Genomic DNA, 23663 nt, shown 5'->3' on the forward strand with positions numbered 1-23663 from the left:
GGGAATCCCTGCAGCGGGGGTTTCCCTTCATCCTCCTGGGGATGTTGATCTCCCTCCCCTCACTTTGCCGACCAGCTCGCATAGTCTTCCATAGGAGTCTATGGAGCCACCGGCGTTGTGCCGACAAGTCCTATCTTTTGATACGTTTTTCACTGGATGTTTTCCATCTGCACACGGATGAAATCAGTACATGCATGTGACCTTTGTAAATGATGTGCATATTTACATACATCCACGTGTGGAGCCCCAAACTATAGACCGAAAAAACGGATGCGTATACTGATAACAATTACTCATGTGAAAGCAGCCAAATAGCACATATCCGGAAAAAGAAAACATTTTTGTGCCTTTGAACCTAAAACAAGGATCTATTATTAAAAACTGTTTCCCCGTCAATAACATAATTGTCTATACTACTATCTCATGTACAAGGCTTCTGGGAAACTCTGAAGAACAGTCCCATTATTCTCAAACAGGTGCTCCGCCTGACCGGTGTGCGGGACGCTATAATGTTCCTACCATGTGTCAACTAAAACGGTTTTATAGACTTCCACTTTTTTGCCTGTAGAGAAGTCTATGGGAAAATAATTGCCAGACCTGGAGCATGCGGCAGTTAAAAAATGGACCCAAAAATAACAAAAGTGAAGAAAAATATCATAATAAAGTACTGCTTGTAGTGTAATTTAGGCCCCCTGTCTACGGACGTGTATTCACCAGAGGTAAACCGCCGGTGAATCACGCCGGCCGACGCATTCCATAGCATTGCTAGGCAAAGCGCCGGCCCCTATCCACGAGCGGATAATCATTGTGATTCTCCGCTTGCGGCAGGCAATTTGCAGCATGCTGCGAATTGCCCCGATTCTCCGCGGCCAGCCTATTTATAAGATAGAGCTGACCGGCAGAGATTCGGCGGCTTCTGCTCCTGGGCGGCGGCTCCAACGGCAGATCTCCCGTGGACAGAGGGCCTAATAAGCAGGGTGCTCGCCACAGGCAGGGTCCGATTCTGCTGCGGGCTCCCGCATATGGAATCCGGCCCCCCTGAGGACTTGAGGAGATAGATAGATAGATAGATAGATAGATAGATAGATAGATAGATAGATAGATAGATAGATAGATAGATAGATAGATAGATAGATAGATAGATAGATAGATAGATAGACAGACAGATAGATATGTGATAGGGCTCCTGCATACTTGAGTTTTTCTTGCGCGTTTTTTTTTTACGCGATATTGCTGCGTTTTTTTTCTATGCGATTGTCAATGGGACTTGAAAACCCATCGCACAAAATAGCACAGCACCAACTTGTGATGCGTTTTTAACATTAGAAAGTCTCATTGAGAATGGCATGAAAAAAACAAAAACGCGCAAGAAAAACACAAGTGGGTATTCACCCATAGATCGAGAGATAGATAATATATAGATGGTTGCTAGTGTTGCATGGGGGGCCTCCAAAGAGACCCAGTGATGCTGCAGAAAGCTCAGAGCAGAGCACAGCCAGCAGTCATCAAGTGCGGTAAAGAAGAGGGGTGGTAAGGCTAAACTTTTGCACCCTGGCCCCTGAACCTTTAGATGCCCCTGCTCTGGCTGGCAGTATTTATGGTACTACTAGCTCTCTGGCAGTATTTATGTAGGCACTTTCTTTCTGCCATTGTTTATGAGACCACAGTCTGACTGGTAGTGTTTATGAGGGCACACTAGCTGCCACTACTTCAAGAGACATTCTCTGGCTATCACTGGTTATGGATGGTAGCCCTCTGATACTGGTAATGGGGTCACTGGACTGGCGTAACTATAGGGGGTGCAGAGGAAGCGGTTGCACCCGGGCCCAGGAGCCTTAGGGGGCCCATAAGGCCTCTCTTCTCCATATACAGAGCCCAGTGCTATGAATAAAGCATTAATAATAATAATAATCTTTATTTGTACAGCATCCAACATATTCCGCAGCGCTTACATAGACGGGGGCCCATACATTATAGTTGGGGGCCCTGTTACAGGTCTTGCATTGGGGCCCAGGAGCTTCAAGTTACGCCTCTGGGTCACTGTGTTACTGGTTAGGCACACCAGCAATTTTCATCTGTGCGTTGGACATGAAGAAAATGGACCCCACACGGACTGCACACAGGTCCCACACGGACTGCACACAGGTCCCACACGGACTGCACACAGGTCCCACACGGACAGCACACAGGTCCCACATGGACTGCACACAGGTCCCACACGGACTGCACACAGGTCCCACACGGACTGCACACAGGTCCCACACGGACAGCACACAGGTCCCACACGGACAGCACACAGGTCCCACATGGACTGCACACAGGTCCCACACGGACTGCACACAGGTCCCACACGGACTGCACACAGGTCCCACACGGACTGCACACAGGTCCCACACGGACAGCACACAGGTCCCACACGGACAGCACACAGGTCCCACATGGACTACACAAGGACAGCGCACTGGCTCGACACGGACAGCGCACTGGCTCGACACGGACAGCGCACTGGCTCGACACGAACAGCACACGAGCCCCACACGGACAGCACACGAGCCCCACACGGACAGCACACGGAACCACACTATTCAGACAGGCAGCACACACTACCAAGTTCTTTTCATGCAGAAATGAACTGTGTAAGAAAACTCATTACACGTCCCATGCTTGTTGGTATCACGGATGAGAGCGGGCAGCCTGGGTATCGGACAGATGTCCGTGTGGTGTCCGATGTGAGTTGTGCCGCAGCCTTTCAAGTGCAACTCGGGCAGGCAGCAAATGTTGGAGGTCTTATGGTGAGACTATCAGGCTATCAGTGTTTATGGGGACTGTTCCAACTATTGTGTGAGCCCTCTCTGGCTGCCCCTACCATGGCACAGTTATGTGGGCACTCTGGCTGTCTCTACCTGTGGCACAGTTATGTGGGCACTCTTTCTGTCTCTGCCTGTGGCACAGTTATGTGGGCACTCTGGATGTCTCTATCTGTGGCACTGTTATGTGGGCCCTGACTAACTCTGCTTGTGGGACAGTTATGTGGCACTCTGACTGTCTCTGCTTGTGGCACAGTTATGTGGGCACTCTGTCTGTCTCTACCAGGGCACAGTTATGTGGGCACTCTGTCTCTGCCCATGGCACAGTTATGTGGGCACTCTGTCTCTGCCCGTGGCACAGTTAAGTGGGCATTCGGCTGTCTCTGCCTGTGGCACAGTTATGTGGGCACTCTGTCCCTACCTGGGCACAGCTATGTAGGTACTCTGGCTTTAGCTGGGCACAATTATGTGGGCACTCTGGCTGCTATTGCCTGTGGCAGTTATGTGGGCACTCTGGCTGTCTATGCCTGTGGCACAGTTATGTGGGTACTCTGGCTGTCTCTGCCTGTGGCACAGTTATGTGGGCACTGTGGCTGTCTCTGTCTGTGGCACAGTTATGTTGGCACTCTGGCTGATTCTACCTGTGGCACAGTTATGTGGGCACTGTTTCTACGTGTGGCACAGTTATGTGGGCACTCTGGCTGTCTCTACATGGGCACAGTTATGGAGGCACTCTGTCTCTACTGGAGCACAGTTATGCGGGCACTCTGTCTATCTCTGCCTGTGGCACAGTTATGTGGGCACTCTGTCTCTACCTGGCACAGTTATGTGGGCACTCTGGCTTTCTCTATCGGGGCACAGTTACCTGGGCTCTCTGTCTCTACCTCTGGCACAGTTATGTAAGCACTCTGTCTCTACCTGGGCACAGTTATGTGGGCACTCTGGCTGTCTCTACCTGGGCACAGTTATGTAAGCACTCTGTCTCTACCTGGGCACAGTTATGTGGGCACTCTGGCTTTCTCTACCTGGGCACAGTTACCTGGGCTCTCTGTCTCTACCTGGGCACAGTTACCTGGGCTCTCTGTCTCTACCTGGGCACAGTTATGTAAGCGCTCAGTCTCTACCTGGGCACAGTTATGTGGGCACTCTGGCTGTCTCTACATAGGCACAGTTACCTGGGCTCTCTGTCTCTACCTGGGCACAGTCACCTGGGCACAGTTACCTGGGTTCTCTGTCTACCTGGGCACAGTCACCTGGGCTCTCTGTCTCTACCTGGGCACAGTTATGTAAGCGCTCAGTCTCTACCTGGGCACAGTTATGTGGGCACTCTGGCTGTCTCTACATAGGCACAGTTACCTGGGTTCTCTGTCTCTACCTGGGCACAGTCACCTGGGCTCTCAGTCTCTACCTGGGCACAGTTGTTTTGTCCCCCCGGCTGGCAGAGCCCCCGAGCAGTGCTGTGCCCCTATGCCGGCTGCTGTGTGTTATGTGGTTACATGAGCAGCTCTTCAGGTTGTGGCGGGCGGAGCGGCTGTTGTGTCACCCGGGTCCCCGCCGCCTCCAGCAGGTGTCCCTCTCCTGTCCCTCCCCCGGAGATAAGAGCGGCCTCCCTGTAACCTCCGCCCAGTCCTCGGACCCCGGAGCACCGCGCCGACAGCCCTGCAGCTCCCGGCCACAACAACGAGCAGGACGGTCGGGCTGTGACCCGAGGGGAAGCCGCAGTGTGACCGGTGAGTAGTGCGCCGACGATGGGAGCCGCGTTGGATAGTAACGCAGGTGCAAAGGTCACTCCGTGCAGTCCGCCGCCGGCAGTATGTGCCATGGGGGGACCTGGCAGCAACTCCTCATGCCATCACACAGGAGGGCACACCGGCAGTGTGTGCTACGTGGGGGGTGGGGGTTGGGAAGCGGCAGCAACTCCACATGTCACCACAGGACAGGACGGCACAGCTGCCAGTGTGTTCTAAAGGGGGACCTGGCAACAACTACTCATGCCAGCACAAGGAGGGCACAGACAGCAGTGTGTACCACAGGGGGACCTGTCAGCAACCTCTCATGCCAGCACACAGGAGGGAACAGTTGGCAGTGTGTGCCACAGGGGGACCTGGCAGCAACTCCTCATGCCAGCACACAGGAGGGCACAGCTGGCAGTGTGTGCCACAGGGGACCTGGCAGCAACTCCTCATACCAGCACACAGGAGGGCACAGCCGGCAGTGTGCGCCACAGGGGGGACCTGGCAGCAACTCCGCATGTACCACACAGGAGGGCACAGCTGACAGTGTGTGCCATGGGGGTACCTGGCAGCAACTCCTCATGCCAGCACACAGGAGGGCACTGCTGGCAGTGTGTGCCACAGAGGGACCTGGCAGCAACTTCTCATGCCACCACAGAGGAGGGCACAGCTGGCAGTGTGTGCCACATGTCGGACCTGGCAGCAACTCCTTATACCACCACACAGGACAGGAGGACACAGACAACAGTGTGTGCCATGGGGGGGACCTGGCAGCAAATCCTCATGCCACCACATAGGAGGGCACAGCCAGCAGTGTGTGCCACAGGCAGTATCTGGTAGCAACTCCACATGTCACCACAGGACAGGAGGGCACAGCTGCCAGTGTGTTCTAAAGGGGGACCTGGCAGCAACTCCTCAAGTCAACACACAGGAGGGCACACTGGCAGTGTGCCACAGGGGGACCTGGCAGCAACTACTCATGCCAGCACAAGGAGGGCACAGAGAGCAGTGTGTGCCATGGGGGAGACCTGGCAGCAACTCCTCATGTCACCACACAGGAGGGCACACCGGCAGTGTGTACCACAGGGGGACCTGGCAGCAACCTCTCATGCCAGCACACAGGAGGGCACAGCTGGCAGTGTGTGCCACGGGGGACCTAGCAGCAACTCCTCATGCCAGCACACAGGAGGGCACAGCCGGCAGTGTGTGCCACAGGGGGGACCTGGCAGCAACTGTGCATGTACCACACAGGAGGGCACAGCTGACAGTGTGTGCCATGGGGGTACCTGGCAGAAACTCCTCATGCCAGCACACAGGAGAGCACAGCTGGCAGTGTGTGCCACAGAGGGACCTGGCAGCAACTTCTCATGCCACCACAGAGGAGGGCACAGCTGGCAGTGTGTGCCACATGGGGGACCTGGCAGCAACTCCTTATACCACCACACAGGAGAGGAGGGCACAGACAACAGTGTGTGCCATGGGGGGGACCTGGCAGCAAATCCTCATGCCACCACATAGGAGGGCACAGCCAGCAGTGTGTGCCACAGGGGGTATCTGGTAGCAACTCCTCATGTTACCAAAGGACAGGAGGCACAGCTGGCAGTGTGTGCCACAGGGGGACCTGGCAGCAACCCCTTATGCCAGCAATATAGGTCAGGAGGGCATAGCCAGCAGTGTGTGCCTCGGGGGACACCTGGCAGCAACTCATGCCACCACAGGCAGCAGGGCACAGCTGGCAGTGTTTGCCACAGGCGGAACTGGCAGCAACTCCTCATGCCACCACACAGGAGGGGACAGCTGGCAGTATTTGCCACAGGGGGACCTGGCAGTAACTCCTCATGCCAGCACAGGACAGGAGGGCACAGCTGGCACAGGACAGGGACAAGTTCCCTCAGGAAGCTGGCACTGCTGGTGGAGCTGTGAGAGACCTGTAACATCCTATTAATGGGGTGTGGACTCGCCCTTTAGACCCTTGTCCGTTGCCAGTGACATTACAAGTGACAGTGACAACCAATCACTGGACGACCGACTGTACTGACTACAGCCGCTGCGGCCAGTGATAGACACAGCCACATGCGGAGACAGGACTAGTCACCGTGACCGCTGCAATATATCCATATAGGGAAAAAGGCTCCACATTTAGGTTACCATATAGTAATCCGTGCGTTTACTGCGGATGTCACAACAAAAAAGCGTAAGGATGACACCAGCGAATAAAAAGGTGTCTGTGTTGCATCCGTAAAAACATCCATTTTTCACCCGTGTGCATTTCCACATATGGTCTGAAAATGTCAGTTTTTACTTCTGTATGGTTTCTATTTTACATATTTGCAAAAAAAAAAACAAACCAAAAACTGAAACCGGCCCCACTTTTTTCCTGTAGCCGACTTCACGTATTTGCGCGTACGATACACAGAGAATAGAACCCATCGATTTCAATGGCCTCTTTCACATTTACGTGTTTTGCGGACAACTTTCAGTCACGCAAAAATAAAATAGAACATTTACTATTTTTCGTCGTATTTGAGCACCAAAGGAGCACATAGAAGTCAACGGAGGGTGCGCAAATGTGCGTGCAATACGCTAGGACATGCGTGAACCACTGCAAAATTGTGCATAAAATAGAACACATCCCGAACACATTAAGGCCTCATGTCCACGGGGAAAATCAGGCCCGCCACGGATTCTCCATGCAGAATCTGCAGCGGGTCTCTCCTTTCCCGCGGGCATGAGGCTGAAAATAAGAATAAACTCACCTGTTCGGACGCTGCGGATCTTCCCTCCGTCGCGGCCGATCTTCTTTCTTCAGCCCGGCGGATGTGCTTGGCACGCCGGCAGTGTGCCGCGCGCATGCGCCAGGCACATCCGCCGGGCCGAAGAAAGAAGATCCGTCCGCAACGGAGGGAAGATCCGCAGCGTCTGGACAGGTAAGTTTTAATTCTGGTACGGGTGTTCCGTGGATCCGGACGGCTTCCATAGGCTTCAATAGAGCCGTCCCCGCAGGAGCCCTGCACTAAAATGGAGCATGTCGCGTTTTTTTTCCTGCACGTGGATCCGCGCCTGCAGGGAAAAATGACATCCGCAGGTATTTAACTACGTGCGGGTGTCCAGTGCATCCCTATGGGGTGCGGATCTGCGTGCTGGAAAAACGCTGCGAATTTTAAATAATCTTTTCCCCATGGACATGAGGGCTGGGTTCACACAGGGCAGATGTGCAGCGGTTTTTCCGTTGCGGTTTTGCCGCAGAAGAACTGCTTCTGCGGGAAAACCGCTTCAAAGGTTAATTTGGGCTTGCGGATTTTGTTGCGGAAAAATCCGTACGCGTTTTTCTCCGCAGTGCTTTTTTACTTTTTGTCGCGTATTTTTAGCGTATTTGGTGCGGTTTTGGCTGCGTCCATAGAGGTCTATGGACAAAAAAGCGCTGCGGAAAAGACCAAAGAATAACATGCTGCATCTTTTAAAACTGCGCCGCAGTTGCATTTCCGCACTGCGGCTGTGCGGAAAAAATCCGTCCTGTGAGAACAGCTTTTTGGCAAATCTCATTTGTGCTGCATTGCACTGCAAACGCAGCGGTTTTGCCGCAGTGCGGATATGCAACGGCAATCCGCTGCAAAACCGCAGCAAATCTGCCCTGTGTGAACCCAGCCTAACAGTATTTGTCCATTTGAAATGGTGCGTCTCTGCTACGCGCAATTTAATATGTCTTGTGGGCGTAAAAAGTACAGTCAAATACGCCAAAGCGCGCATAAAAAAAGCATCTTCATTCCGCAAAAAAGGTCACACTCGGGCGCGTACAAATGCGCTTACACTCGTGTGATGCCAGCCATAGGGCTCATTCACATAAACATAATTGCGCCACATATTTACGCGCGTATTGTTTATAAGGGCTTATACAGACGAGCGTGCTCGCTTTTGTGCGCAGCAGTCTTATTAAAAACAAGAGCAGATATCTAATCACACAGAACTATGGCTGGCACCAACTAATGTGATGGTGTGCCCCCTCAAGGGACTCAACGGACTGGATCCTAAAAACTAGAAGGCCTTAGGTTCCTACAGTACCAAACACAAGTGTCGGTGGGCATGTCAAAAATAGGGAGGTGCCCCACCGCTGTCACCTCTCTCGCTGAATACCCATCCGTTTTTCAAAGTAGCACCCCCCATACCCAGCGTTTAAATCCATGACCGTAAAACAGGTCCTTGGACCCACACCGTGCAAGTAGAACACAATAAAGGCGGTAAGTGCCTCCTCTCCACCACACCGCATTAGTAGAATGCTGGTCCCCTCATGTGCTATAAACCAGCCACAATGCCCCGAGGAGACCAAGTGGCATTTTAAAGGGGGGTCCAGGTTGGCAGCATTAAGATAACTTCAGTCCACAGCCAAGGAGCAGCAACAATCATGCCGCATCTCCCGCACTGCTATAGGTAACTCCACTCTTTCTCTGCACCCATATAACTAGGATACACGCTGTATATACTCTCTGTGCCTTTATCACTGCTGTCACTTATCTATGGCACCCGGGTCACCGGCGACGTCATTCTTCAGGGTAATGGCTGAGATACGGCGCGCCTGTCACTGAGCTCCTTATATAAGACGACTTTGATCTATTTATTAGTATGTGTTATGACACAACGCGCTGATCGTTTGCTTGATTTGACGGATATAATTACTGGTTGGTGCAGATATGGGGACATTAATAATAGCTCTCTCTAGTAGTCGTGGGACCATGAGAGAATTGTTCCGATGCTAGCTGTAACGCCGGTCATCATGGAGAGGAGAACAATTCCTCATTCTAGAACTTGTAATTATCAGCAGCAGAGGAAAGCGAATACCAATTGTGCAAGTATCCAGTTATAGTATAATAAACCGTAGCGCACGAGGCACGTACTGCACTGCATTATTATACACTCTGCTGGTGCTCTTTATGAAATCGCTGCAGGGAATTCCTTTATCGCGTAGATACAGAATAGATCTTTGTAAGGTAGTAAGTCTGATCAAGGCGAAAGCTTCCGTGTTTTCTGAGGTGGCGTAATAATGAGTTGCAGTAGTTCCCCCTCCCACATGCTCGGCACTAATAGACTGCAGTCACTCACATTTAAAGGTCCCTTTACACGGGCAAATCATCTACTTATGCAATGAGTGCTGATCATGTCGGTCAGCGCTCATTCATATCTCACGGGCAAGATCTGCGGTATAGGGACGAACGGTGGATACTACGATGGTTGGTCCCCACACTGCTCTCACTGGTTAGTTGCACATCTTCCTGTTTACACAAGCAGATGTGCAACCAACCGACAAACACTTTTTGTTGCATGAATGACCAGATCAGATGACGAACGAGCTCTGCTCATTCATCGGCTAATCATTTGCACATTTATATGGCTTGACAGCTGGGCAGATAAATGTTCTTGCCCAGGTTGATGTGTATAAAAGGTCCTTAACCTATTTCTAGTTGAGGGCTCTTTCACACAGGTGCTGCGATTTTCGTCCACCCGAATTGCGGCTGAAAATCGCATGAACGAGAGGTAGCCGTGTATACGTCGCAGTGCAGAATGCCGTCGGCTGGGGGAGAGAGTTCAGCTCTGCTAAACTCCCTCCCCCTCTCCACCCCTTGCCGGCTACCGGTACGTGGAGGGGGTGAGACGGGGCGGGAGCTTAGCAGAGCTAGTCGTGCTAAACCCCCTCCCCAGCCTATGGGAGCTGCCAGCAAGGGGAAGGAAAGGGACTTTAGCAACGCAAGCCGCTGCTAAACTCTCTCCCCCTTATCTTTTCTAATGGTTCTCATAGGCTCCCATAGGAGTCTATGGGAACGGCCGGCATATTCTGGCACAAGATAGGACAAGAATGGGGGTCCCCCTCTGCCGGTCGTTGTGCTTTTTCCCTCGCAGTGACGTCGGGTTTCTACGCAGTCCCATTGAAAGTGAATGGAGTGCCCGCACTTGTGAGTCCAGGGCTTCATTCCGTCTCCTCCTTACTGCAGCGAGGGGGGAGGATAGGAGACACAGTACCCCAGTGCTCAAGACGGTGGGTCTCTAAGCCGTGAGACCCTCACCGAGCAGCAAGTTATCTCCTACCCTGTGGAAAGGGAAGAACTTGTAATCTTGGTACAACCCTTTTAATTTATGTTTCAAGCAAATGTAATTGGTGCAGTAAGAAACACAATTTTTATGTACAGTCGAGTGAGAGGCCTAAGGGCTTGTTTTTTGCTGGATAACTTAAAGTTTTTATTGATACCATTTTACGGTATATGTGACTTTATAATTACTTTACATTCCTGTTATGGGAGGTGACATGAGCCGAAATCGGCAATTCTGATGATTTTCTTTTTATGGCATTTACTGTTAATTTTATAGCCTGGGCCTTTCTGGATGCAGCGGTAACAATTATCTTTTATTCTTCACACACTACTAAAATATTGTGAAAAAGAAAAAAGTTTGGTTTGTTCTCTGTAAAACCGAGGGGTTAAATAACTGGGTTGTACGGTTAATAAACAGCCTAATTAGGCTCAGACGATCCATAAGATGAAGTGCTCATGCTTTTCTGGAAAAAGGACCTGCTTGTGTGACAATCAGAGAGCAATTACATTCTGATTGATAAGGGGGAGAGTGATACTGTGGTCAGAAGTCCATGTTACTTCCTCCCATGGGGTCACCGGAAGCCGTAGGCTGCGTTCACACATGTCGCCACCACTGCTACCACCACCACCTGAGCGGTTCCTGCGCAAAACTGTTGGGTTCTTTGGGTCTTTTTCTTCTAGCTCAAGAACTATTTGGGTAAACCTGGTAGGGGGTTTAGGAGTCAGCGGGACAGGGATGCCTCTTTCCCTTTGTATGGTTTAGGCCTCATGTCCACGGTAAAAATATATTTTAAAATCCGCAGCGTTTTTCCCGCAGAGTGATCCGCTCCCCATAGGGATGCATTGGACACCCGCAGGTAGTTAAATACCTGCAGGTGTCATTTTCCCCTTGAGGCGCGGATTGCGTTTGCGGAAAAAAAACGCGACATGCTCCATTTTCGTGCGGGTCTCTCGCGGGGACGGCTTCCGCAGGCTTCTATTGAAGCCTATGGAAGCTGTCCGGATCCACGGTATATCCGCACCTGAATTTCTGCTCTCCGCGCGCAGGAGAGCAGGAGTAAACAAAAAATGCAGTGCCCGGCGCATGCGCGCGGCATGCTGCCGGCGTGCTGAGCACATCTGTCGGGCCGAAGAAAGAAGATACGCCCGCGACGGAGGGCAGATCCGCAGCGTCCGGGACAGGTAAGTGAATTCTTCTTTTTAGCCTCATGTCCGCAGGAAAGGAGGGACCCGCTGTGGGATTCTCGATGAAGAATCCGTGGCGGGCCTGATTTTCCCCATGGACATGAGGCCTAAGGCCTCATGTCCACGGGCAAAAGAAGAATTAAAATCCGCAGCGGATTTTAACTCTTCTCCTGCCCGCGGATCCGCATCCCATAGGGATGCATTGACCACCCGAGGGTAGATAAATACCCGCGGATGGTCAATAAAAGTGATTTTTTTAAAAATGGAGCATGAAAAAATCTGGACCATGCTCCATTTTCGTGCGGGTCTCCCGCGGGCTTCTATTGAAGCCTATGGAAGCCGTCCGGATCCGCGGGAGACCAAAATCGGAATTTACTCACCCGCTCCGGTTCTTCCCTTTGCCGCGGCTCTATCTTCTCTCCGTCGCGGCCGGATCTTTTTTCTTTGGGCCAGCGCATGCGCGGGGCACGTCACCGACGTGCCCTGCGCATCCGTCGGGCCGAAGAAAGAAGATCCGTCCGCGACGCAGAGAAGATGACGCCGCGGCGAAAGGAAGATCCGGAGCGGGCGAGAGGTGAGTTTATTCTTATTTTTATGCCTCATGTCCGCAGGGCAGGAGGAACCTGCTACGGATTCTCCATGGAGAATCCGTAGCGGGCCTGATTTTCCCCGTGGACAGGAGGCCTTAATCTGAAATGTTGCATTGTTTCAGAAAACCATATTTAGACGCTTGACATGGGAAGGGAGCTCTCAGTCATGGAGGTGGGCCGTGTCGGCTTCTCCTAGCCAATAGCATATAGACTGACAGCACTCTACCCTTTTGTGTAGAGGGGGGAGCAGTCAGATTATGTGATGTGGGTGGGGAGAAGCCGGTGTGGCCCGCCTCCATGACTTGGCACTCCGTTCCCGAGTCAAACTTCAAAGTATGTTTTTCCTGAAACTCAGAGTTTTAGAGTAAAATTTAAATGAGGGCAATAAGTATACCTGTCCCGGGTTCATGATGTCTGTGGTTCGGGTAGCATGAATCTTCTGACACATTTCCTTTAATGTTAGACAGTGTTAATGAACACTTCAGTCCTTGATACTGTGATTGTCCAGTTTAGAACCCCTATAATGATGCAATAACTCTTAGGTAGAAGACTGGCAACAGTTGTAGCAGGCGCTGAGTTGTCATCAGGCAGGTACTCTCGGGTATTCCCTATTATTGCTACATAATTTAAAGGTTATTTCCATCTTCACAACTAAATGTGTTGCATTGTTCTCCATCCCATATAAAATGAAGCAACTTTACAAATACTCTTGATTAAAAATGAGATGTTTTATCACTTGCTGCTTGCTTGCTGTGAGTTGTGTGTTTTGCATTTCATCTGTTTGCATTGGTACGTTTTTCTGGCTAATTGAAACTCTACTTTTAGTCATTTCTGCCATCCACCTCCCCCAAATGGCATCTTTCACCCATCCTTGTTGAGATGCTTTCCTTGTCTAAGGAGAGCAATACATCCCCCCCTCCCCCCTCTTCCTTTTGGTCACTAGGTTTGCAATGCTAAAGTCAGCTGGCTAGTCAATTGGAACCCAATTAGCCACTCCCAGCTGTTTCCTAGTCGTACCTTTAACTTTCACTATAATATCAGTGTAAGCATGTATGCCACGCGAATATGTGCTGTATTAAGTGTGGGCTGGATGAAGTGTGATGCAGTTTGACCATGGCAGTTTAACAGGGTAGGAGACAGATAGGCCACAAACTCTGCCTTAATGCTTTACACTTCAAAGCTATCGCTAATGCTGTCACTTCTGTTCTCATTCTTGCTCTCAGTTTCAGAACTTCTTTCAAGTGCCAACCTCTCGGGCACTCTATTCACATTAGCCCCTCTCTCCTGTCCTCACCTATGCACAGCTTGCAAGCACTCTTTACCTTCTTGCTTAGCCTCAAACCCCCTAATGCCACTAACAAACATAACAGTCGCCCTCATAAATCTCCTAACCATCTGCTAACTAGCAGCTGGGGATATCTCTCCCAATCCTGGCCCACCCTCCACTGCTCCTAGCTATCACCCCCTACATGACTCACTAGTAAAATCCCCAAGCCCAACTGCTAGCCCATGTGAACCCTCCCTTGACTACTTTAAATGTGCGCTCTGGAACTACCAGTCAGCATGTAATAAACTCCCCACCATCCACGACTTTTTTACTGCTGAATCTTTAATTCTGCTATCTCTAACAGAAACGTGGATACAGCAGTCGGACACGGCCTCCCCTGCTGCACTGTCTTACAAATGCCTGCAGTTCTCTCATACCCCGAGACCTGATGACAGGCGTGGTGGAGGAGTAGGTGCTCTTCTCTCCCCGAACTGTACCTACCAGGTCATCCTCCCTGTACCCTCACTCACTTTTCCATCATTTGAGGTTCATACGCTACGGCTTTTCCGCCCGCTGTCCATGCGAGTAGCAGTTATCTACCGCCCCCAGGTGCTCCTCACCTGTTTTTGGACCACTTTGCTGCCTGGCTCCCCCACTTCCTATCCTGCAAAATTTCAACCCTCATCTTAGGCGATTTTAACATCCCTACTAACATCCCTCTTTCTCTGTCACGCTCCCTAACATCTCTCCAGACCCACCTATCTACCGTACCTACAGGAATCTTAAAGCCATTCACACCAAGGACTTTGCTGAATCCCTACAGTCCTCTCTGTCCCCTATCTCTCTCCTCTCCTGCCCCAACCTGGCTGCAGCTTACTACTACACCGCTCTTAAACATGCCCTGGATGAAGCAGCACTCCCCATGACCCAAGCCATCCAATGCAGACCATGGCAACCCTGGCTCTCGCCTCAAATGCGCTTCATCCGGCGGTGCTCTAGAAGTGCTGAACGGCTGTGGAGGAAGTCGCAAACGTCCACGGATTTTCTCCACTACAAATTCATGCGCAAAACCTACAACCTCGCCCTCCACCACGCCAAACAAGTCTACTTCACCTCTCGTCTCCTCACTATCGCACAACCCTAAACAGCTCTTTGATACTTTTTACTTAGCCCTAAACCGCAGCCCCCTGTGATGGATCTCAGTGCTGTAGAGCTGGCTGCCTACTTCAAAAAGAAAATTGATGACATCCGTCAGGAAATAACTTCCCAACCCCAGACTAGCCCTGACCCTAGTCTTGTCAGCACTGCATCTAGCTCCTGCTCACTGTCTATACTCAGACCAACAACAGAGGAAGAAGTTTCCAAATTGCTCTTCTCTGCTCGCCCCACCACCTGCGCTAGCGACCCTCTCCCCTCACACCTCCTCCGATCCCTCTCCCCAGTGGTCATCTCCCATCCCACCACTATATTCAACATCTCAACCTATCCCCACTGCTAATCAAGCCGACTCTTGACGCGACTGATGCTGCCAACTACCGACCCATCTCAAATCTCCCCTTCATCTCCAAACTACTAGAACGCCTAGTTCACTCCCGCCTTGTAAGCTACCTATTAGAGCACTCTCTCCTCGACCCCCTACACTCTGGCTTCCGACCCCAACACTCGACAGAAACTGCCCTTACAAGGGTATCCAATGACCTACTGACAGACAAATCTAGGGGTGATTACTCCCTACTGATCCTCCTCGACCTCTCTGCAGCATTTGACACTGTTGACCACAAACTCCTCCTCAGTATGCTCCACTCCATCGGCCTGAAGGACATTGCTCTCTCCTGGTTCTCCTCCTACCTATCTGACTGCTCTTTCAGCATCTCCTTTGCTAACTCTACCTCTCCTCCTCTACCCCTTGCTGTTGGGGGTCCCCCAGGGCTCAGTCCTCGGCCCCCTCCTTTTCTCTATCTACACAGCCACTGTTGGAAAACCATCAGGAGATGGCCTCCAATACCACCTCTATGCTGATGACACCCACCTATACACCTCTTCCCATGACATCTCTGCACCTTTCCTCCAAAACATCACCGACTGTCTGTTCGCTGTCTCTAAGGCCTCCCTCACACAGGGCGTTTGCAGAAATGCAGCGTTTTGCAACGCTGTGTTACTGCAGATTCCGCCCCATTTCAGCAGCGCTGGCATACTTTATGCCAGCGTTTTGGCTGCGTTTTCAGCTCGGCTGAAAACGCAGCCAAGAATGTTGAAAAGAAAAAAAAAGTAATACTCACCTAGCCGCTGCAGTCCGGGTCGCGGCCGCTGGTCTCTGCCGCTGATCCGGGCTTCCTTGGCACTCCCAAGTCTATTGCCGGAGCCCAGGTTTGAGAACCCGGCCTCCCACAATAGAGTGCTGTGATTGGTTATCGGTGCTTGCTCGATGCCCAATCACAGCCCTTTATTGACTGTCTTAGCCAATCAGAGCTTTCCGGCGCTGATTGGCTGAGACAGTCAATGAAGGGCTGTGATTGGGCATTGAGCGTGCCGATAACCAATCACAGCACCCTATTGCCGGAGGCGGGGTTCTCAAACCTGCCCTCCAGCAATAGACTTGGGAGTGTTGGAGAAGCCCGGATCAGCGGCAGAGACCAGCGGCCGCGACCCGGACTGCAGCGGCTAGGTGAGTATTAACTTTCTTTTTTTTTCTCTACCTAGCTGGGACTGATTTTCGGGGTAGGGCTTCTATTGCAAGCCCTCACCCCGAAAATCGGCGAGCGGTTAACGCTGCCAAAAACGCAGCACCAAGTGTTGCTGAAAACGCCCCAAAATAGAACTTGCATCGCTGTCAAAGCGCAGCGTTGCAAGGCGCTGCGTTTTCAGCCCTGTGTGAGCAGCCCCATTGAAATGAATGGGAGTGTTGTACAGCGTTTAGCGCTGGGCTGAAAAGGCAGCGCTAAACGCTGTATAAAACGCCCTGTATGAGGGAGGCCTAACACTATGTCCTCTCTCTACCTAAAACTAAACCTCTCTAAATCTTACTTATTGGTATTTCCACCCTCGACTAACCGACCTCATCCTGACATCTCCATCTCAGTGTGTGGCACCACCATAACTCCCAGACAACATGCCCGCTGCCTTGGGGTCATATTCAACACCGATCTCTCCTTTACCCCCCTACATCCAATCTCTGGCCCGAACACGTCAGCTGCACCTCAAGAACATCGCAAGAATCTGTTCTTTTCTCACTGTGGACACGCTAAAAACGCTCACTGTTGCCCTCATCCACTCTTGGCTCGATTATTGCAACTCGTTGCTGATCGGCCTCCCCTGCACCAGACTCTACCCTCTCCAATCCATCCTGAATGCGGCAGCCAGGCTCATCTTCCTGTCCAGCCGCTACTCGGACGCCTCTGCCCTGTGCCGGTCACTGCACTGGCTGCCCGTTAAATACAGAATTCAATTTAAACTCGCTAGCTTCATCCACAAAGCCCTCCACAGCGCAGCGCCCCCCTATATCGCCTCCCTCATCTCAATCCATCACCCAGCCCAGGCTCTCTGCTCTGCTAACGAAACCAGACTGAGCGCCTCTCTAATTCGAACTTCTCATTCCCGCCTCCAAGACATCTCCAGAGCAGCAGCGGTCCTCTGGAACGCACTACCAAAGGCTACCCGGGCAATCCAGGACTCGCAGAACTTCAGGCGTGCTCTAAAAACGCACCTCTTCAGGGAGGCATACCGAATTCCCTAAACAAACCTCTCTGTACTCCGCCTGATAACATGCTCCCCGACCTACTGACTGCAATCCTTGCTAGCCATCATAAAGCGCTCCTGCAGTCATAACGATTCTGCTGTCACACGGCTAAATGTCTGACCATTGTCTATCTGTATAGCATCCTTCACTCACCACCTCGCCATACCGGGCACATCTCCTGCCCCTTTACCTTCTGTATCACCCCATTATTTGTAGTATGTAAGCTCGTTGGAGCAGGACCCGCACCCCTACTGTTTCCATCAACTGATTACTACATGTAACCGTGGTTCTGTAATTTTTGTATTTTTGTCTTTTTGTAATTCCCCTGTGCAGTCCGTGTGGGACCTGTGTGTTGTCCGCGTGGGGCTCGTGTGTTGTCCGTGTGGGGCCCGTGTGCTGTCCGTGTGGGGCCCGTGTGCTGTCCGTGTGGGGCCCGTGTGCTGTCCGTATGGGGCCCGTGTGCTGTCCGTATGGGGCCCGTGTGCTGTCCGTGTGGGGCCCGTGTGCTGTCCGTGCGCTCTCCGTGTGGGGCCCGTGCGCTCTCCGCGTGGGGCCCGTGCGCTCTCCTTGTGCAGACCGTGTGGGGTCCTTGTGCAGTCCGTGTGGGATCTGTGTGCTGTCCGTGTGGGATCTGTGTGCTGTCCGTGTGGGATCTGTGTGCTGTCCGTGTGGGATCTGTGTGCTGTCCGTGTGGGATCTGTGTGCTGTCCGTGTGGGGTCTGTGTGCAGTCCGTGTGGGGTCCTTGTGCAGTCCGTGTGGGGTCCTTGTGCAGTCCGTGTGGGACCTGTGTGCTGTCCGTGTGGGACCTGTGTGCAGTCCGTGTGGGACCTGTGTGCAGTCCGTGTGGGGTCCATTTTCTTCATGTCCAACACACAGATAAAATTGCTGATGTGCCTAACCAGTAACACAGTGACCCAGAGGCGTAACTTGAAGCTCCTGGGCCCCAATGCAGGACCTGTAACAGGGCCCCCAACTATAATGTATAGGCCCCCGTCTATGTAAGCGCTGCGGAATATGTTGGCGCTATACAAATAAAGATTATTATTACTTGTGACTACAATAACAAACAACAAACTCAACCCGTAGTCTGATCCCGTAGCTTCCAACTGCAACTGATCTACCAAGTATATATTAGGGAGTAGTAGGGAACAGATGAGGTGGGGGTGACTGTGTGCTTTGTTTTTTATCTTAGATGTATTGGTCTAGTATTAAAAACATTTGGCAGATTTACTGGCATTGCAGGAGTGTTATGTGGTGCAGAGTGTTAAGGCAACAGTATGCAATCCTAAACTCTCGCTCACGACCTGAAGGTTGTTGGTTCAATCCCGGCATGGTTCAGGTAGCCGGCTCAAGGTTGACTCAGCCTTCTATCCTTCCAAATGAGTGCCCAGCTTCCTGGGGGGTAAAAGATGACTGGCAAAGGCAGTGGCAAACCAGTCCTTGAAAATGTCAGTCATGTCTCGGTGCTTGCACCAGGGGACTCTACCTCTGGAGCAAAATGTGCCAGAATACAGGAACAAATTGTACAAAAAACAAAACTGGTGTACCCACGATGTGCTAGATCTAGTAGGCATTTTAGATGCTTTTTGCACTTGCATAGGAAAAAAAGTGTTCTTGCTTTATTTAAAAGGTACAGATGATTGAAAATTCATACCGTACCTCCCAAAAAGTGACATTATGGGGTCAGAGAGTCACATCGTAGTTATTGTTTCCATGGATGAAGTCCTTCAGTATAATCTGAAGCCCACAGCGGAGCACATGAGAAGATCAGCTGACCGTGAAGTGAGTTTACCTCTTCTAGCTCCTACAGATCACAATCACGAATAGATTCTTGAGCGTCTGCGGAAAAACACGCCAAGCCGTAAACAATACATTGACTGTATCTGTGCGATCTTTACCCATGGCCGCACTCTTTACACGTGGAGGAGGATCAAGCCATAATCGTAAAGACATGAGCAAGGGCATTTTCTAAACAAGTTCTTAGTGGTGAGCAAGTAGATTTTATCTGGTAGGGCTTATTCACACGAACGTATTTATGCTGCGTATTACGCGCGTATTTTTTACCTGTGCGGAAATCCGCAGCGGGTCAATTGTAGCGCCGAATATGCTGTAGAATCCATCTCTACTCAATGGGGGGATACATTCCATGCCACAATCTACGATAAAAACTGTGTCAAAATCTGTGCCAAATGGCGCGGGTCTTCCTCTAGACTTTCAGCTGAGGATCAGCTGCAGAACGTCCGCAGCGGATATTAGACAATAAATCCGCCTTGTGTGAATATACCCTTATGGCTCACGCACATAGGCATATGTTACCCGGTTGCTATACGTGTATTTTTCACACATGATGTCCTAAAAGTCCATTGATTTCTATAGGGCCACTCACACCTGCATTTTTTTCATGTACGTATTAGGGCTCCTTTACACGTACATGTGTTGGCAGGATATTCTGCGCCCGGAATACGCTGTACCAATCTGCTATAGGCTCACATGTTGCGGATCACACATATTGCGCAGTATACATGCCCAATAAAGATCACAACATGTTCTATCTTGGCGTGTTTTATGTGCATACACGCTACAGTAGTGCATGACGATCTGCAGTCCACAGCAAGTAAGAAGTGTTCTAGCGTATTTGCTGTGCGACTGTCACACGCGGGCGACACTCAATAAATTATGCTTGTGTGAAGCCGCCCTATCTAGCGTGAAAAAAACTGCAGCATGTACTATTTTAGTTCGTATTACATGCGTAATATATACAAATATAGAGTAGGGCATTTAGCATACATAGCAAATATGCATGTACATGAGTCTTTGCTATGTACTGCGAATTTTATGGATGTGCATAAAAGTACATGCATAATACACATACGCCCATGTGAGTGAGCCTTTAGAGTTTTATTATCTGACTAAGGGCAAAACCACATGGGGCATGCGCTAATATGTTCGCTGCTATGGAGCTTATTAGCACATGAAGCGGCGTTCTTTTTCTCAGACTATTCCCTAGCTTTTCTTGTGTATAGTAATATCACGCGAGAATCACGATAGTGAAAACCAGTGAAATCAATGATTTTCACAGTCACAAAACCTGATAAAATCACGTTTGTCTGTTAAAGCCCTTAGGCCGCTTCCACGCGGGCGATGCAATATCGCCGAGAGAAAATCGCTATGATATTGCATGTGTTCTATGCAATATCGTTGCATTTTCTCACGACAATATTGTGATTTTGTGTCGCTACAAAGTGGCGTGACTTTGTAGCGCTCTTTTGCCAGGATTTTCGTGGGGGCTTGAAATTTAAGCCTTACCCCAAAAATAAGCCCTAGCTGCATGGAAAAAAAACCGAAAAAAAAACCCAGTACATAACCTAAGAGGCGCTGTCTGGCTCCACCGCAATCCTCCCCTTCATCTTCAGCACTTGTTTTAAGTCCACCGGCATTGTTTCCTGGTCAGGAGTTTGAAAAACCCCGCCTCCAGAAAGTGCTGTTTCTGATTGGTTCATCGAGCACTGGCTTAGCCATTTAGAGCCAGCGCTTGATGAACCAATCAGAGCCATAAATGGGCTTATTTTAGGGGAAACAGTAGGATTTCCTACTGTAAACGTTGCATCACACTGCACGAAAACGCAATGCAACACAAAGGCAGGCTCCATAGGGAAACATGGGCTACGAAACAGCGCAGATCACAGCTGTATAGAGCATGCCACAATTTTGCATTTTCACAATGTAGCAGCCTACAAAACATTGCTAATGTGAAGGAACATATTGGAAAGCATGGGCTTCATATACATGTGATTTGTAGCGCTGTCGCATCGTGAAAAAATGCATGATTTTGTCGCCCCTGTGGAAGCAGTCTTAAAGGGGTTCTGACATAAAAAAAAAAAATGTTTACTTACCTTGCCCGGCCAGGACCGATCGCCAGGCATGTCCCCTCCATCCGTCATCTTCTTCTGTGGCTTCTAGAAGCAGGGCTGGAGCAGTCAAAATGACGGCTCCCTGCTCTGCTCTGTCTGTCAGCCACTTCCGCGGTGAACGGACTGGCGCCACGTCACAAGCAGAGCTCTGGGCGGCCCGTCTGTCCTGGCTGAACTCCCGAGTGCTGCGCATGCACAGTGGAGAGGCGGCCCGTCCTGACTCCTATCAGAGGGCACCTCTCCACTGCGCATGCGTGGATTCCCGGAGGGGGGCGGCTCGTTGGAGGAAGAGCCTGCTGGGAGATGACCCCGCTGCACAACAACAATAGGAAAAAAGGTAAGTATAAGATTTTTATGCTTTAGCAGCCATTAATCGTGGGTTCCCTGTGTCCATTAGGCAGACCAGGGAACAATGGCTGCTAAAGCATAAAAATCTGATTCGTGTCAGAACCCCTTTAAGTCCATACATGTGTCTCATTATGCATTAATCAAATGTTCCAGTTCATTGGCCCAGCAGAAAGGCATTAGATTGCATTAGATTAGCATGGAAACAGCCATTTATAATACCGTACATAATAATGATAAAAATAGAACCATCATGGTAAATTACTGCACGTGCTCAGAACTGATCAGATGTTCTTCTAGTATTGTGATACTTCTGCTGCATTCTTTTCTTACTCCGGTCGTCAATGTATTTACGGAGCATGTGCCTTTATGAACAATGTAGAAGACAAAGTTTATATCACAAAGTCATGCGCTGGTCATTGGCGGAGCCCCAGACTCATTGTTTGCTTGTTACTTTGACAAAAGTTTGTTTTAAAGTATCTGTAACTAAAGTTGTTATTAGCTGTAGGGTTATTATTAGTGTACTTATCACTAGAGAAATGTTCCCATCTCTTCAGTATAAGTGATAAGGCTTTGGCTCCTTCCCAGTGGGGCGTTGGGTGGGCAAGACTTTCAGAATTACAGTGGAGGGCTGAATTTGGATCTGGCTCTTCAGCACCCAAGACAATAGGAGAAGTCTGGGCATCGGGCGTACCAACAAACAGGTGAATGAGTGAGGAACCTTTTGGACCATAAGGATGGGTTACACATGATGACATAAACACTCTGGCATTGAACCAGCCTACAAATGTGTGATGAAAATATGATATATGTGGACTCCAATGCGGATCTCAGTTTTTACCCATTACATTGTAAAGGATGAAATCTGCGGTAAAGAAATCAGAGACGTTTCTACAATATGAAGCGCATGCCGTGTGGGAATCCACATGTATTTAGTTGCAAGCCAACTGCAAAAATCCAGAGCGAAATATGTTTTTACAAATCTTTAACGAGGGACTATACTTTAATATATCCGCCATTAAATCTGATTGTATAAACTAACAACATGGTGTATGTATGTTCTCTTATGGTGGCCTTGTATAGGCGAGCACAACCATGCTTCCCTGTACAACTTAAAAAAAAGAGTAATCCTGAAGAAGGCTACATGGATACTCTTTTGGCTTCAGGTGAATGGAGCCTGAGGGCTTAAACAGATGCCCACGCCTGCAAAATATGACGAAGCGAAGCTATTGATTGCAGTAGTTTCATTTTCACGGCCGTGTTTCTCACATGATATTCCTATGTGCGAGAAAAAATAGACATCGTCCGATCTTTCTCGCAGAGTTTTTTTATTTGCGAGAAAAGATGGGCTGAGACCTGAATATCGCATGTTGTTCCGATAGCCAAAAAAAGAAAATCGCATCGCACTCTCATGAAACTCAGATTTACATGGGAGTGCGACGCGTTTCTTGTTTTTTTTCCCTTCTTGAACGGAATGCTTGCTATGCTTGCTAATATAAACCGATTCCGATCAGCACATTGACCGCTCACCCCAGTTGCTTGAGCCAAATGACATTAGGACAATTAAAGAGAATTGGCTGAAAAAGTGACAGTTGGGTTTGATAATGAAAATGCATCATAAGATGCTTCTTTATTGCATCCAGTAAAAACGACGTTTCGACCCCTGCTGGGGTCTTTTTCAAGTGTATACACTTGAAAAAGACCCCAGCAGGGGTCGAAACGTCGTTTTTACTGGATGCAATAAAGAGGCATCTTATGATGCATTTTTAAAGTATACCCACTCCTGGCGCTGCTCTTTTCCCTGGATTGACTGAGTTGCATTTATAGGAGTCGAAGGAGTCCGGCTCCTCATTTGAGCTGTGCGCCACATTGTTTTGCTACCCCCCCACTGTTGTGGGTCTCCACTGAGGAGTGGTGCTGTGACTTGCTTTTGGGGGTTTGATAATGAAATCTGAGTGCAGGAAGGAAACTTTTTGTCCATTGATATAGGAATGACATTGGGATGATGTCA

At 50.1% G+C, this 23663-nt stretch overlaps 1 protein-coding gene across 1 annotated transcript in view; it reads left to right on the plus strand.

Moving 5' to 3' along the window:
* The first annotated feature begins 4376 nt into the window (after positions 1–4376).
* The window catches only part of WIPF3 (WAS/WASL interacting protein family member 3), a 58666-nt gene continuing 39379 nt past the window's right edge, over positions 4377–23663 (plus strand). Inside the window, exon 1 of the mRNA XM_066585537.1 lies at positions 4377–4537. The gene's annotated coding sequence lies outside the window, so the exon portion shown is untranslated. The remainder of the gene's footprint in view (positions 4538–23663) is intronic.

Source organism: Eleutherodactylus coqui, chromosome 12 (genome assembly GCF_035609145.1).
Source record: "Eleutherodactylus coqui strain aEleCoq1 chromosome 12, aEleCoq1.hap1, whole genome shotgun sequence".
NCBI lineage: Eukaryota > Metazoa > Chordata > Amphibia > Anura > Eleutherodactylidae > Eleutherodactylus > Eleutherodactylus coqui.